The 13,720-nt window shown below is 34.5% G+C and overlaps 1 non-coding gene across 1 annotated transcript; it reads left to right on the forward strand.

Moving 5' to 3' along the window:
* Positions 1–4,003: 4,003 nt before the first annotated feature.
* TRNAS-GCU lies at positions 4,004–4,085 on the forward strand. Its single transcript has one exon. It is a non-coding gene; the product is annotated as a tRNA-Ser (tRNA).
* Positions 4,086–13,720: the final 9,635 nt, after the last annotated feature.

Consider the following 13,720-nt stretch of genomic DNA (forward strand, 5'->3'; position numbering starts at 1 on the left):
TCTTTTTTTTTTCTTTTTTATAAACAAAAGCCTTGTTAATATCTATGACCTGACCCTATGATTGATTAGAAATGAGTTATGCTCGAGAGAATACGATTTCTCATTCTTTCTTTCTTCCTTTCAACTTGTTTATAAAGTTTTGGGACTAATTTTTTGGAGATTTAGAGCGTCTCGGTGCGGTGGGTTGAGAAATTCCAGATTTTGGAATGGAGGTTATCGGGTTTGGTAGGCCTTCATCAGTGTCCTTTAGAAGACTTGTTTGTTTTGTAGAAAGAGAAGGGTGTAGTATAGTCAATGAAAAATAAAAAAAATACTTCATATTTGGTTGGAGTTTTTTTTAAAAAAATTGCAAAAGTAGCTTTTTTATAAAAATAAAATTTTTATATTTCATAGAAAAAAAATCCATGTTAGAAAGTGTCCTTAATATTTTAGATAAAATGAAGCAAGGCATTTTTCTTTATTGGGGGGTATAACAAATATTTTAAATAATTTTTCTAGAAAAGTAGATGTTCAACTAAATATAAGCCACTATGCAATATACTACTTTCTCATAGTCAACTAAATATTTAAAAACCACCTTTTCATACATCATATACCCAATTATCAGCTTCTTTGGAAAACATTTCAGTGAGAGAAAAATTTTTCCATAACCAAAGGAGTCCAAAAAATTCCAACAGTGCTTAGATGACTTTTGATGGAATTGGGAGAACAAAGCGAACCAACCTAGAATTCTTTATTTATTATTTTTGAATCAAAGATGGTCCGCTCATAAGTGACAGTAATATCATCTGAGCAAATGCTTAATGATCCAGAATATTAAATTCTAATGCAACTCAACCTACATACCTTCTAATCCTAATTCAATTCAATCCAAAGTTTCTTCTTTTTTTTTCAACCGAATTGAAATTTATCTTAAACTAAGTCAGGCTGGGTCAGATTATGGTTGGATTGAATTAAGTCTCCAACATTAATCAAGTGACATAGGTTATATAGGAACATACAGATAGTTGAAAGGTTTGGTGAATTTTTGTTACATTAATATTAATTAGATTGAGGTCCTAACTATTCGTTAATTTCAATATTATACTATAATCATAAAAATCATATAAGAAACTTACATAAAACATAAATACAAATTGAAAGTGTAAATGTGAGTTATTTATTTTATTTATTGATTTATTTATTTATCAAGTTGGGTCAATTTCAAGTTAGGTTAGGGTTAGATTTGAGTTGGTTCAAGCTTAATCTAAACCTAATCAAACTTGTGGCGAGTTGGGTAGATCTAACCCAAGCTGCGCCTCCAGGATTTGCTGATGTACACTTTTTCCCCACTAGTTTGTCTATTATGCCACGTCACTAACATATATGAAATAGTTAAAAAAGCCATGGTTACCAATTTAACAAACGTCTATCATGTAATGCATCGCTTTACCAAGCATAGAAACAAATCAACATCCCTCCAGTGTTGAGGACTAGCATCCTAATGTTTTTGCTTATTTAACCAGGTGCTAACCTTTAAGATTATTTATCATTGTTTTTTAGTTTGACAACATTTTTCGAAACTCTTTTACTACCATAACAAGTAAAACAAACACTTTGATTATCTTAGATGAACAGTATCAGCAACTATAAGGATGAAAAATAGATATCCCTATTTGCCTATCCAATTAATAGAATTTTTCGAAAAAAGTTCGCTATTATAATTAAATTTCTACATCTTGGTTAAATTGGGGATTGTCGCAGTGGTCATATCTCTCTATGTCAAACTAGAGATTCTAGGTTCAAATATTAAGTGGTGCATACTTAAGAATTAGGACTTAGGTAACACAAATATAGGTGGTCTTCCTCTTTTTCTCCCATTTTCAACCTATTGTTTATCCTATTGTATATCCAGGTAACCTATTGTATAGGTGGTCTCCCTTTTTTTTTTCTCCCATTTAAAATTTACACCATGAAAAAGATCTGTATCTTGCAAATTTTCCTTCAAGAGTCATGCTCCATGTAATTTATTGTGTATCCAAAATGAACAACAAGCCACATTTTGGTCTACATGTGGGCATCAAAGGCTTATTTAGGATAATATTGTCTATTTTTCCTTCAATGGGATTTAGAGTTCACTTTCTTAATTAGTTAAAAAAACATCTAATTTTACGATTTTAGGTGGAATCATATATTAGATATTAAGAACATTATTTACTATTATTTTACTCACCTGAAGTATCATTACTAAAGTCCCCATGTTTAGGACTGCACTATCCAAGATTTGAACCTAGAATATCCAATTGCTAAACAAAGATGACTATTAGGGTAAGCCCCAATATTTGATTTTAACTATTTGATATACTTCCTAAATTCTTTTTGAAATTTTATTCAAATATTTTCAAACACTTACACCTCATTGAATTGTATGCTAGCACCAAAGCCTATAAATTCTTCTGCCATATTTGTAGATCCGCCGCAGCGGTTCCTCAGCCACCTATCAAAAACTCAGTTTATTGATCTCACTTGCATTACTCATACTTGATGATGCTTGTTCTGCATAAGTCTAATCTCTTGTTTATTATTTAACTTTGAGCAAAAAGAGCAATGGTAACAACACTGAACTCGGCCTCCTCCAAGACGGGCTCTTGGGTGCCGGACCAGTCTCCCTGGTTTGTCCTTATTTGTATAAGTCAGTGCAAGTCTAATCATGTTTGTGCTTCCACAAGTATTTGTTATGGTTTCATCTAATCTCTCTGTAAATACTGTACTCTCTCTCTCTCTCTCTCTCTCTCTCTCACACACACACACGCGCGCACAATCCTTGAAGAAGTGTGGATGGTAAGAAAAACGGGAGTTTCATTTGCATTATTTCCATAGTTACAACGAGAACTGTTGCTGGAAATTGGACCCGGGGGAGACCGTCGGCCGGAAGGGAGAGGCTCCGCTGCCTGGGTGGCGGGTGGCGGCTCGTCGACGGGCGGCGTCCTCCTGGAGACCTGCAAGAAGCCGGTGGCCGGGCTCTCCGGCGCCGGCCCTCCGATGCTGAAGTCAGTGAAGGGTCAATATGAGGAAAGGGAGAGAGAGGATCCAGAGAGTGAGACGGAAAGAACCCCCTCTTTAAGTGGAGGAATTTCCCTTTTATAGAGAGGGCCGGGTTACCTATGATGTGACAGAGCAAATTGTTTGTCGTACAATTAGTCATGAATGCCCGATCGTGTGAGTCATTGCTATCATTGTAGGAGATTAAGCCGAAGCACAAGTCGTCGTGGAGTCATGCCGTCATTTGTAGGCATGCGGCTTTGCCGTGAGAGGCTCGACGTCCGTAGGCGATGGAAGCCATACGCTTTAATTGTTGAGTGAACCGAATGTCTGCACGACCCATACACATTAATTGTTGGCGAAGACAAAACGTAACCTTTCGGTCGTGCTGCGGGAGGACGTAATCTCAGTACGCAACTCAGGCGTCCTCGGGTTGGTTAGGCTATCCGAGTGCCGCCAAGCCAAAGGGGGTCTACTCGGTCGGCCCCTGCTCGGAGGGGTCTGCTCGGTCGGCCCCTGCTCGGAGGGGTCTGCTCGACCTTGCTCGGTTGACCCCTACGCGGAGGGGTCTGCTCGGTCGGCCCCTGCTCGGAGGGGTCTACTCGACCGGCCCCTGCTTGGAGGGGTCTGCTTGACCGGGACGTGGTGACACTTTTCCCCCCAACAAGAACATCTGTCATTAGATTTTGCACACGTCACATACTCATTACACCACCCAAGAACATGTTATTATAATGTATAAATGAACATTAGCAATTGGGAAGTTTCACCATCTGCAAATAAAATGGTATTATTTTCGTAATAATGTATTGTAATATTTGTTCAAGATATACAGACAAAACTGGTGCAGCAGCTAAATGTAGAGGTGCATTTTAAAATGGAAACACAAACACCAAGACTGCTTTCTCCCACATCTATGGAGTAGATGGTTTCGCAACGAGAAAACGGTACAGATGACTTATCTCCACAAATATGTATAAAAGTCGCTTTGGCCGAGTGGTTAAGGCGTGTGCCTGCTAAGTACATGGGGTTTCCCCGCGAGAGTTCGAATCTCTCAGGCGACGTTAAATTTTGTTTTTTAGGCTTTATCCCACCACCCCCGCCCCCCTCTCCTCTCTCTCTTTTTGCTGTCTTACATCCACTTTGGCATTATGTGAGCTGAATCATATCCACAATGCAGCTCAAGTCCCACAAAATCCATAGTGTGTGTGTACACACACATATACATACATATATATACACACACATATATATATATATATATATATATACACACACACACAAAGCGACTTCTAACGGTCTTTGCGACTTTCATTGTCAAAGAGTTTGGCACGAATCTACATTCCTGGAGTGGAAACGATAGTTTCATCTACAGGATGAGAGGAAGAAGTTTCAGCAGTGGAAGTTAGATTTTGATTAGGTTTTTCTTGAGTAAACATAATATCTTCATCTATAGGATGAGAAGAAGAAACTTTAGTAATGGATGTTATATATTGATCGTCTGCTTGCAATTTCTCTGATTGGGAAATTTTTATTACTTTAAAGTTAATTGTGTTACTATCAAAATTCTGTGAACCAAATATAATCTGGAATATATAACCGAGGTTGAGTGTCTTTTTAAAAATAGGGGGAAGAACGAATCTGTCAGACTTTTTGTCGGTAGCAAAGTTAACTACTGGTACACCAATTAATTATTGAGCTAATTTGCCAAATATTACAAAATTTGCAATACCGATTAGATCCTCAACAATGGCATTCAATTTGTACCTATATATAGGTTAATATAAAAATATTATTCGAATCTTACACTATAAATATATTTTTTTAAAGCAAATAAAGAAAAATGTAGGACAAATATGTCTTTACCATGGTATGGAGGTTGATCATTTTTTCCGCATTGATTCAAAAACAATTTCCATAAACTTTTATAACTGCTCTGCAGTTATGGCATGCTTTATACCCCTAACCATAACTATTGTCGATCATTTTTAAAATAACCTCGCATCTAAATTTGATCCCCTAAAAAAACAATTTTTTGGAAAAAACATAATACCTAGTTTGTATTCTAAAATAATATTATATCACCTTAAATAAATATTTTATGTTCTAAATGTTGGAACATTTGTAGTATTTTTTTGGAGTTTTATATCATACCTGAAATTTATTGGGATCCAAGTCCAATAAATTTTTTATTTCTTTTCTATTAGTGGATGCTTCCTTACGAGGGTCAAAGTTGCTTGTTCTTGTCATGCCATGAATATAATCGGAGCATTTTGTATTTCTAATCTGAACATTAATACTATACATATTCAGGTAAAAGACTGGATAATTTTTATATAATTCGAGTAGTGCCAAAACTATTTTATCATAACCTGTTTTGGTAGTTGATAATTTGTGAATTCATATAATATTTTGATCTAAAAGTGGTGGATAGACAATCATCTTTTGAATAAGAAGGAAACCATAGGAAAATTTTATTGCAAAGATGTCTAACACCATTTTTTATCCAGCAAAAAAAGTAGAAAGAAAGTTACCTTTATATGTTCTTATAATCATGCCAACCAAGATAACTATGACAGGTTCGTTTCTTTCATTTTTGTGACCAACAGTTTCATCAAATTCTTAAGCTAATTTACCCCAAAAAGTGATAGCCAACTTTTCGTTTTTGTTAGTCAAATAGAATTTGAAAGCACAATGTAAAGAAAATGGAAGAAATAAAAAAAGCACAAATATTTATGAAAATGAGAGCCAAATTAGCTTACTTTAAGTTTTCAATTTCCAAAATTCTTTTTTTTTGGCTAAAAAAAAGGGTGGGGGGAGGAATTAGCCCACCCCCACGTAGCAGCCCCCACTCCGCCAAGAGAATGTTCGATGCGGGTAGACTATTTCCAAATTTCTTTTATAAACCATTTTTTCTCTGTTATATAACTAGTCAAGGGGGCCAACTATTACGAAATGACCAATATCATCTGCATAGGAGGAAAGAAACGTTATATAACTATATTTTATAAATATTTGCTAGAAATAAGCCTGTTATTTTGCAGGCATAGCTGTTAGATAAATATCATTGTACTTTATTGCTATGATTTCACTAAAATCAATAAAATTGAACTTATGTAAAGGTATAATGTCAATGTTATTGTCCACATGTTATATACTTGTCCACTTATTTATATAGATCATATATTCATGGACAGTTGTCTTAAAATTTTTTCTATTCCCTGCTATATTAATTTTTTACAAATAACATACATGTGCTTCAATAAGAAGGCTTCCGAATTGATCAGCAGCTTCTTTTCATATAGATGCTTGAATGGAAGTTCCCTATATATAGAAAAATATATCAGCGATATATACATAAGAATTTGACACAAAAATATCATGAAAGAAAATAAGTAGAAGTTTGAATAACCTCTTCATCAAGAAATATGCAGTCAAAGCTCATCAATTGATTTTCCATAATGGGGTTTATGGAATCCCACATCCTTGAAAGCCTTACTTTGATTTTCCAATTACGTTTTTCCAGCATCAATGTGGATAATAAACTATACTCCATTTCTTGTATCAACCTATTTTTTATAGGAAATACTACTTAATTAAATAGCATCGATAAATTCTTAGAATATTTCTTTTTGTAGATAATAGGAAATTACTTTGATCATAAAAAATGGTACCTAAAGATAGACTATTAATTTTTTATTTATAAATAATGTTCCTTGTGTAATTGCTCAAAATTGTAAAATTATTTTTAATCAAAATTTTCAATCTCTATCATGAAGTTACTCTTGAAACAACAACATATAATTGCCCATGCCAGAACACAAGTTTAGGCAAGCAAACTCCAGCATTTTAAAGTTTGTTCTTCACTTTTGTTAATTGTCATTGCATAACAAAGTTTGACTGAAAATTATCCTTGACTTTTTTTCGGCATTTTTTTTAAAAACCTTTCAAACAGATGAGGGGAGAATTTCTTAGTAAATCCAAAATAGGATTTTTTTTTTTTTGGGAAGAAACTGTTTCTAACTGAAGCATTTTCTTCCTTAAAAAAAAAGCTTTCAATAAAAATTAAATAAAACCAAACATGACCACCTCTGATTGTGATTTTGATTTCGAAGCAGAGCACCTTCAAAAAAAATAAATTATGCATATCTCTGCGAATGCATTGGATTAGTTACTTTTTCCCCAAGTAAGATCATCCCTTTCTAATAATATTTTAGAAAGTAAAAGAAGTTATTTTTTTAAACAAATATTTTTCACACCCCCTAAGATTTATCCCTCATGTGGCCCCCCCGCCGAGTACCTCTCCGTACCTATTTTCTTTTGTACTCTTTTTTTGTGGTGCAAAGCTTTCGATGTGGAAGGCACCTAAGAGGCACGACGGTAATTCTCGACGTGGGATATAAATAGGCAATTCTCAATGTTGGGGTATAAATAGGCGAAAGGCGCATATAACAGTTGCGCCGAAGCGACTGGCTGTCCCTACATTAATTTTATTTCGATACGGATCCAACACCATCTTTTCGACTTCTATCTCCTTTGAATATTCGGGGATTAAGACTTGGAGTCTACTGGAGAGGCTTTCGATCTATTCATCCCTACCATCCAAACAAAAATTGCCACGTTCTTGCTATCCCCTCCTATTCGTCAAGCACATTATTTTTTTTTTGAATTTGTACCCTTTCGTCGCATTCCTTCAGGCAGTCATTCTTTTTGTCACTTTCCTTCGGGCGGTCAGCACGTGAGATACACTAATATCAATAACTTTTTTTTAAAAAATTTTGGGGCACTTATTGTACGTTTTGCGACTTTCCTTCGCCCGGTCAACACATCAGGTACCATAGCACCAATAACTTTTAAATTAATTTTTTTATAAATATTTTTTTAAATATCAAATTTTATATAAATATTTTTTTAAAATTAATATTTATATGTATATCCTCGTAAAACTTTGTTATTGTACATATGCATGTAATATAACGGTTGTTCCAACGGTGTTAAAAAAATCATATTTATATTAATTAAAAATAAAATAAAATTTTAAAATTATGTTATTGCCTCTGTCTTCTTCTTCAGCTATCGGGATCGCGATCTATTTGCATATCTACCTATTAAAAGTATTTTAGTCATTTTAATTTGAAGGCATTAATTTTTTAACGTCGTTAGATAGCATAAATAAATATGCAAAAACAAAAATAAAAAAGAATATAATGACAAAATAAGTATTTGACGAGGGTATATATGTAAATATCAATTTTGAAAGGATATTCATAAAAAAATCATAATTTTTTTATTTGGAGGCATTGATTGTATATATATATATTCTATATATATATTATATCATTTTGGGCCCTCATTATTATTACTATTCTTATTTTTTCCGACCTAACGTTCACTGTGTCGCTGCTAGGGAATAGGCACCTTCTTTGGATTGCCAGTCAACTCTTTTCTCGTCAAAGCTAGGTATGTTCTAATATTAATAACTTTTTTCATTTTGCGGCACTTATTGTATGCATAATATTTTCTTAAAGAAATAGGCGCTTTCCACTACGACCGCTTTCCGCTGTGACTAACATGTGGCACTGTGACTGGCATGTGGCCGCGGGCAAACTAGACATGCATTGCCAACAGAACTTCTTTGGATTGCCCTTTAATGAAGGGGATAGATTATTCTATATTCTACTATTTTTATGGATTTAGAGAAGTAGTTGATCCAAAGATTCGTTACAAGAGAGTGATTAGAGATAAAATTTTTCCATCTTTATTTACACTAGATTTTTGTTAGAGCTGATGCAAGATTTTAGATTATTGTTTGGTTTTATGAGATATTAAATTTTGATTTAGTTATTTCAATAAAAGTTTGAATATTGATTATTTAAATTTATTTTGCTATTTATTTATGATATCATTTTGAGATGCCTTACATGCTTGTGGAAAGAGTTTGCTAGTGAGCATGCGGCGGTTGCTGACTCATGACCTCTAGTTGAGGAGTGACAATATTATAGAATCAGAGCATAAGTAGATAAATTTTAATATATACAATCAGACATAGGATAAGTGTAGATGGATAGACATTAGGGATATTAGGATGTAAATCTATGTTGATTATAAAATAAGTTATTCGAAGAATTGAAACATTTTATTCGATGATCTCTAACTAAAGAAAAAATATTGTACATTATCTATTTGATAATTTTGGATCTTTTTATTGAGAGATATTTAGTGAATCCTAAGAATATTGGTGGTTTAAATTAGAGTTGCGCAGCAAAAGCATGGAAAATTGAATTATTTTCAAATTTGTTAGATACGATAAATTTGATTTGAGAAGTGTTATGACCTCATTTGAAAGAAGTAACCTCACAAAATTTTTTAAGAGGAGAGAATATAACACCACCCTAGCTATTAAGGAATTGGGTCAGGTCTACTTGACTGGTGCAGATGCATAACCCTATTCGACTTGGAGTAGGAGACAGACTCCTACTCCATCTTGATTTCTAATAGGAGCTAGAAAACCTAGCTTCCATCAGTTATTTAAAGACCCCCAATGCCCTCTTCACTTCACAACCGAGAAGTTTTGCCAATCACCATTATTAGACCACCGTTTGTTCCTTCTCCTTTTTTTGACTTCCAATGGTCTTGGTTTACGGTGCTCGCTGAAGATTTTAGCTAAACACTCACCAAAGATTTAGGTTTCGAGAGAAATTTTGAAATTAATTGGATCTATTAGTTGGATTGTGCTCGTAAGATAAGTAATGTGACTCTTTTTCTAAAATTATCAATAAATTATAAATATTTTTTGAATCGAATAATTCTTGATCTATAAACTTGGTATATAGTATTTTATTATTATATATGTTTTTTTTGGAATATTGTATGATTCTTGGTCGAATGTATTAGTTTCGATATGGATTATGCTTGATGGATTTCTCTATCATAAGATTTATGTATCTTACATTTTGAAACACTAAACACACATATGAGAAAAAGAGTTTTGATCCAAAATAGATTTGGACTCTCAACTAGACTATATTTTGCTATTCTGCCAATGGGGGTTGTATATTATCATTTTGATATCCTTCCAGTAGGGCTTGTACATTGGTACTTCGATACTTTGCTAGTTGGGATTATATGTTGATACTTCGATACTCTGCTAGCGGGGGTTATATGTTGTCACTTTGATACCCTGTCATTGAGAATTATGCGGCGGCACTTTGATATGGTCATGTTCATTGCTGTCGAGATGCACTTGATATTTTGAAAGAAATTGATTTATAAATAAAATTTAAAATTTGCAATGATTGGATAGTATTTAGATATGGTTTTGAATTGATGTACTTTGCATGATTATTTTTAGTATATTAATTATTTATCATATTGCTTGGTTTATTTAGCTAAAATGTTTATTGCTTACTGGGCTATCTAGCTCATTATTCAATACTCTACTATTTTTACAAATTTGGAGAAATAGCTTGATCTGAGGATTTGTTATAGGAGAGTAACTAGAGACAAAATTTTTATATTTTTATTTAGACTAGATTTTTGTTAGAGTTGATGCAAGATTTTTTATTATTGTTTAGTTTTATGAGATATTAAATTTTGATGTAGTTATTTCCATAAAAGGTTGAACGTTAGTTATTTAAATTTATTCCGTTATTTGCTTATGATATATTATTGAGATGCCTTGCATGATTATGGAAAAAGTTTATTGATGAGCATGCAACGATTGTCGTGACCTTCAACTTGTGATCTCGGGTTGAGGGTGTGACGATTTTATGATATCATAGTATAAGTGGATAAATTGTGACACATAGAATCAGACATAGGATGAGTATAGGTGGGTTGATACTTGAGATATCAGGATGTAAATTTATGTTTATTATAGAATAAGTTATTCGAAGAATTAAGAAATCTTATTCGAGAATTTTTAAATAAAAAAATATTGTCCATTATCTATTTGATACTTTTGAATTTTTTCATTGAAAGATATTTAGTGAATCTAGAGAATATTGGTGGTTTAAATAAAAGCTGCATAGCAAAAGCATGCTCAGATATTTGGAATAGGTAACCTCAACTTTTTAAAAACTCCGGTAAAAAAAATTTGAGGATGAAATTTGTTATGGGGAGAGAATGTAACACCTAGCTCAGAAGAAATTAGGTCTGGTCCACTTAACCACTCGAGAGGTAAGAGTTATAGGAGACGAAGAAAGGGCAAAACCCTTTTCGACTTGGAGCAAGAGATGAACTCCTCCTCTATTCTAATTTTCGATGAGAGCTAGAAAACTTAACCGCCATCGGCTATTTAAAGACCCCCACACCTGTTTCACCTCACATTTGATAGGTTTTGGCGATCACCACCATTGGTTTCTTCTCCTTCTCCTCTTGACTTCCAATGATTTTGGCTTACGGTGCTCATCAAAGATTTTAGTTGAGCGCTCACCAGAGTCTTACATTCTGAGAAGAATTTCCAAAATTAATTGTACCTATTAGTAGAATTGCATTCGTAAGATAAGTAATGCAACTTTTTTTCTAGATTTATCAGTAAATTATAAATATTTTCCGAATTAAATTATTTTTAATTTATAAACTTTATGCATAGTATTTTATTATTATATATGGTTTTTTCTAGAATACTGTTTGGTTCTTGATTGAACGTATTAGTTTCGATATAAATTATGCTCAATCTATTTCGATGTCTTATAATTTTATGTATCTTACGATTTGGAATGCTGAACATGCATTTGAGAAAAATAGTTTTGATTCAAAATAGATTTGAACTTACAATCGGACTATATTTTGATATCCTGTTAGTGGGGGTTGTGTCAGGATCAAGCGCTACCATTACACCAAAATCTGCAGGTGTTAGTGAAGGTGCAACTTTATTTTCTTAAACTAGCGTAGGGGCCTATAGCGCCACGAGTCGACTCCGACCAAGCCTCGCCCGACTCCGGACTCCGACAGGGCCTCGTCAGTGGGTTCAGGGACCTCCTAGTGGTATAACCCACCTTACTCCTCCAGCTCATCCATGTTGGCAGGCGGCAGGACTGACTCGGCCTTTCAGGCCTCTGCCAATGTTGACTCGGGCCTCCTTATCAACGAGGTCCAGCCTTGGGGTCCCCATGATGTTGGCCACCTCCTTGGGAGTGGCACTGCCGACCATGGCACGAGCCTTCTCGTTGTCGATTTTGTGTTGGTGCTCCTTGGAGATGATCCCAAGCTTCTTGTGTCACGCCCCGAGCCTGAAGCGCGGCAGATGCCGCACGTCCGCACGGCGGACCGCACAGGCGTGTAAGGCAGCAAATCATATCAAAGCAAATACAAATGCTTAAAGATGACAAAATTATTTAAGTTGTTCAAAAGCAGTCTTACAAAATTTCAAAATAACATTTGCCAACATAATTCAAATGTTTAGACTAATCTAAAATGCTAATAACTGAAGAAATAATAGTGCACTCCCCAATCTCGTGCGATCAAGTCTCTGGATCTGAAAAACAGAGAAAACAAGATAATGAGCTATACTAGCCCAGTAAGTAACAAAATACCCAGAGTGGGGTCAAAGCATATCAGATGATAAATCAAAACACAAAATAATGACTGAAAATTTAAATCACAAGTAAGCATATTTTTCTTTCGAAACTTATTATCATTTTTACAAAAACTCTGATACCAGAATCCTAATACAAACAGGCTATGGCCACGTAACCCAGTGGCATGGGTTGCACAAGGAGCCAAATCCACTATTTTTATCAACCAATGGCTGCCGATGTTGCACAAAAGTGCCAAATCCACTATATTTATCCACCAATGGCAGCCGGCGTTGTACAAAAGTACCAAATTCACTATATTTACCCATCGATGGCAGCCGGTGTCCAAATCCACTATTATAATCACCGGTGGCGTGGTGTCGAAACCGGTTCCTCACAGATTACAAGTCGACATGTCCAACGTATAACTCCATTGGTAGGGCCAGAACAGAATAGAACAGATCATAGCTATGCTGAGAATGCATATATATAAAAACAGATTTCATAAATTGCCCGGTCATAGTTTACGGATTTCAGAGCATAATTTTCAAATAAAATTTAACATGCCAGACCCATTTTACTAAATACAAAACATATTTCAAAATTTAATCCACTAATAATTATTTTACCAAATAATTTAGAAAAATACACTTTGAAGCATTAAGTTACTTATCTCTTCTTGCTTAACTCCTACTTCAGATAAGCAGATCAGGTTCACATGTTTAAATTTAGTTAATCTCTGTGTTAATTTCAGAGCTAAACAAAACCAAAAATAATACTATTAGACGCGGCCCAATAGGGCTCAGAGTTGGCCCATAATGGGCATGGCCCGATAGGGCCCACATCGAACACGGCCCAATGGCCTGCATAGATCCGGCCCAATAGGACCCCCAAAGTTGGCCTCTAAAAGGATCATTTATGCAATAAAAAATCATTGCAGGGACCAATATTTAGTCACAGGGTACTGTTCTATAATAAAACTTGAGTAAAGGGACAAAACATATTAGAGGACCTTTACGTAATAAATCTTTCTTATAGGGATCCATCATAAATTATAGAAGACCCTTTTTATGAAATAATATACTGTCAAGGGCTTAACTGCAAAATTTCATTTATTAGCCAAACGGGTTCGGGTTTCACGTGTCGGGTTCCGGGTTTCAGGTCGGGTTTCGGATTTTTTT

Source organism: Phoenix dactylifera, chromosome 14 (genome assembly GCF_009389715.1).
Source record: "Phoenix dactylifera cultivar Barhee BC4 chromosome 14, palm_55x_up_171113_PBpolish2nd_filt_p, whole genome shotgun sequence".
Classification (NCBI taxonomy): Eukaryota; Viridiplantae; Streptophyta; class Magnoliopsida; order Arecales; family Arecaceae; genus Phoenix; species Phoenix dactylifera.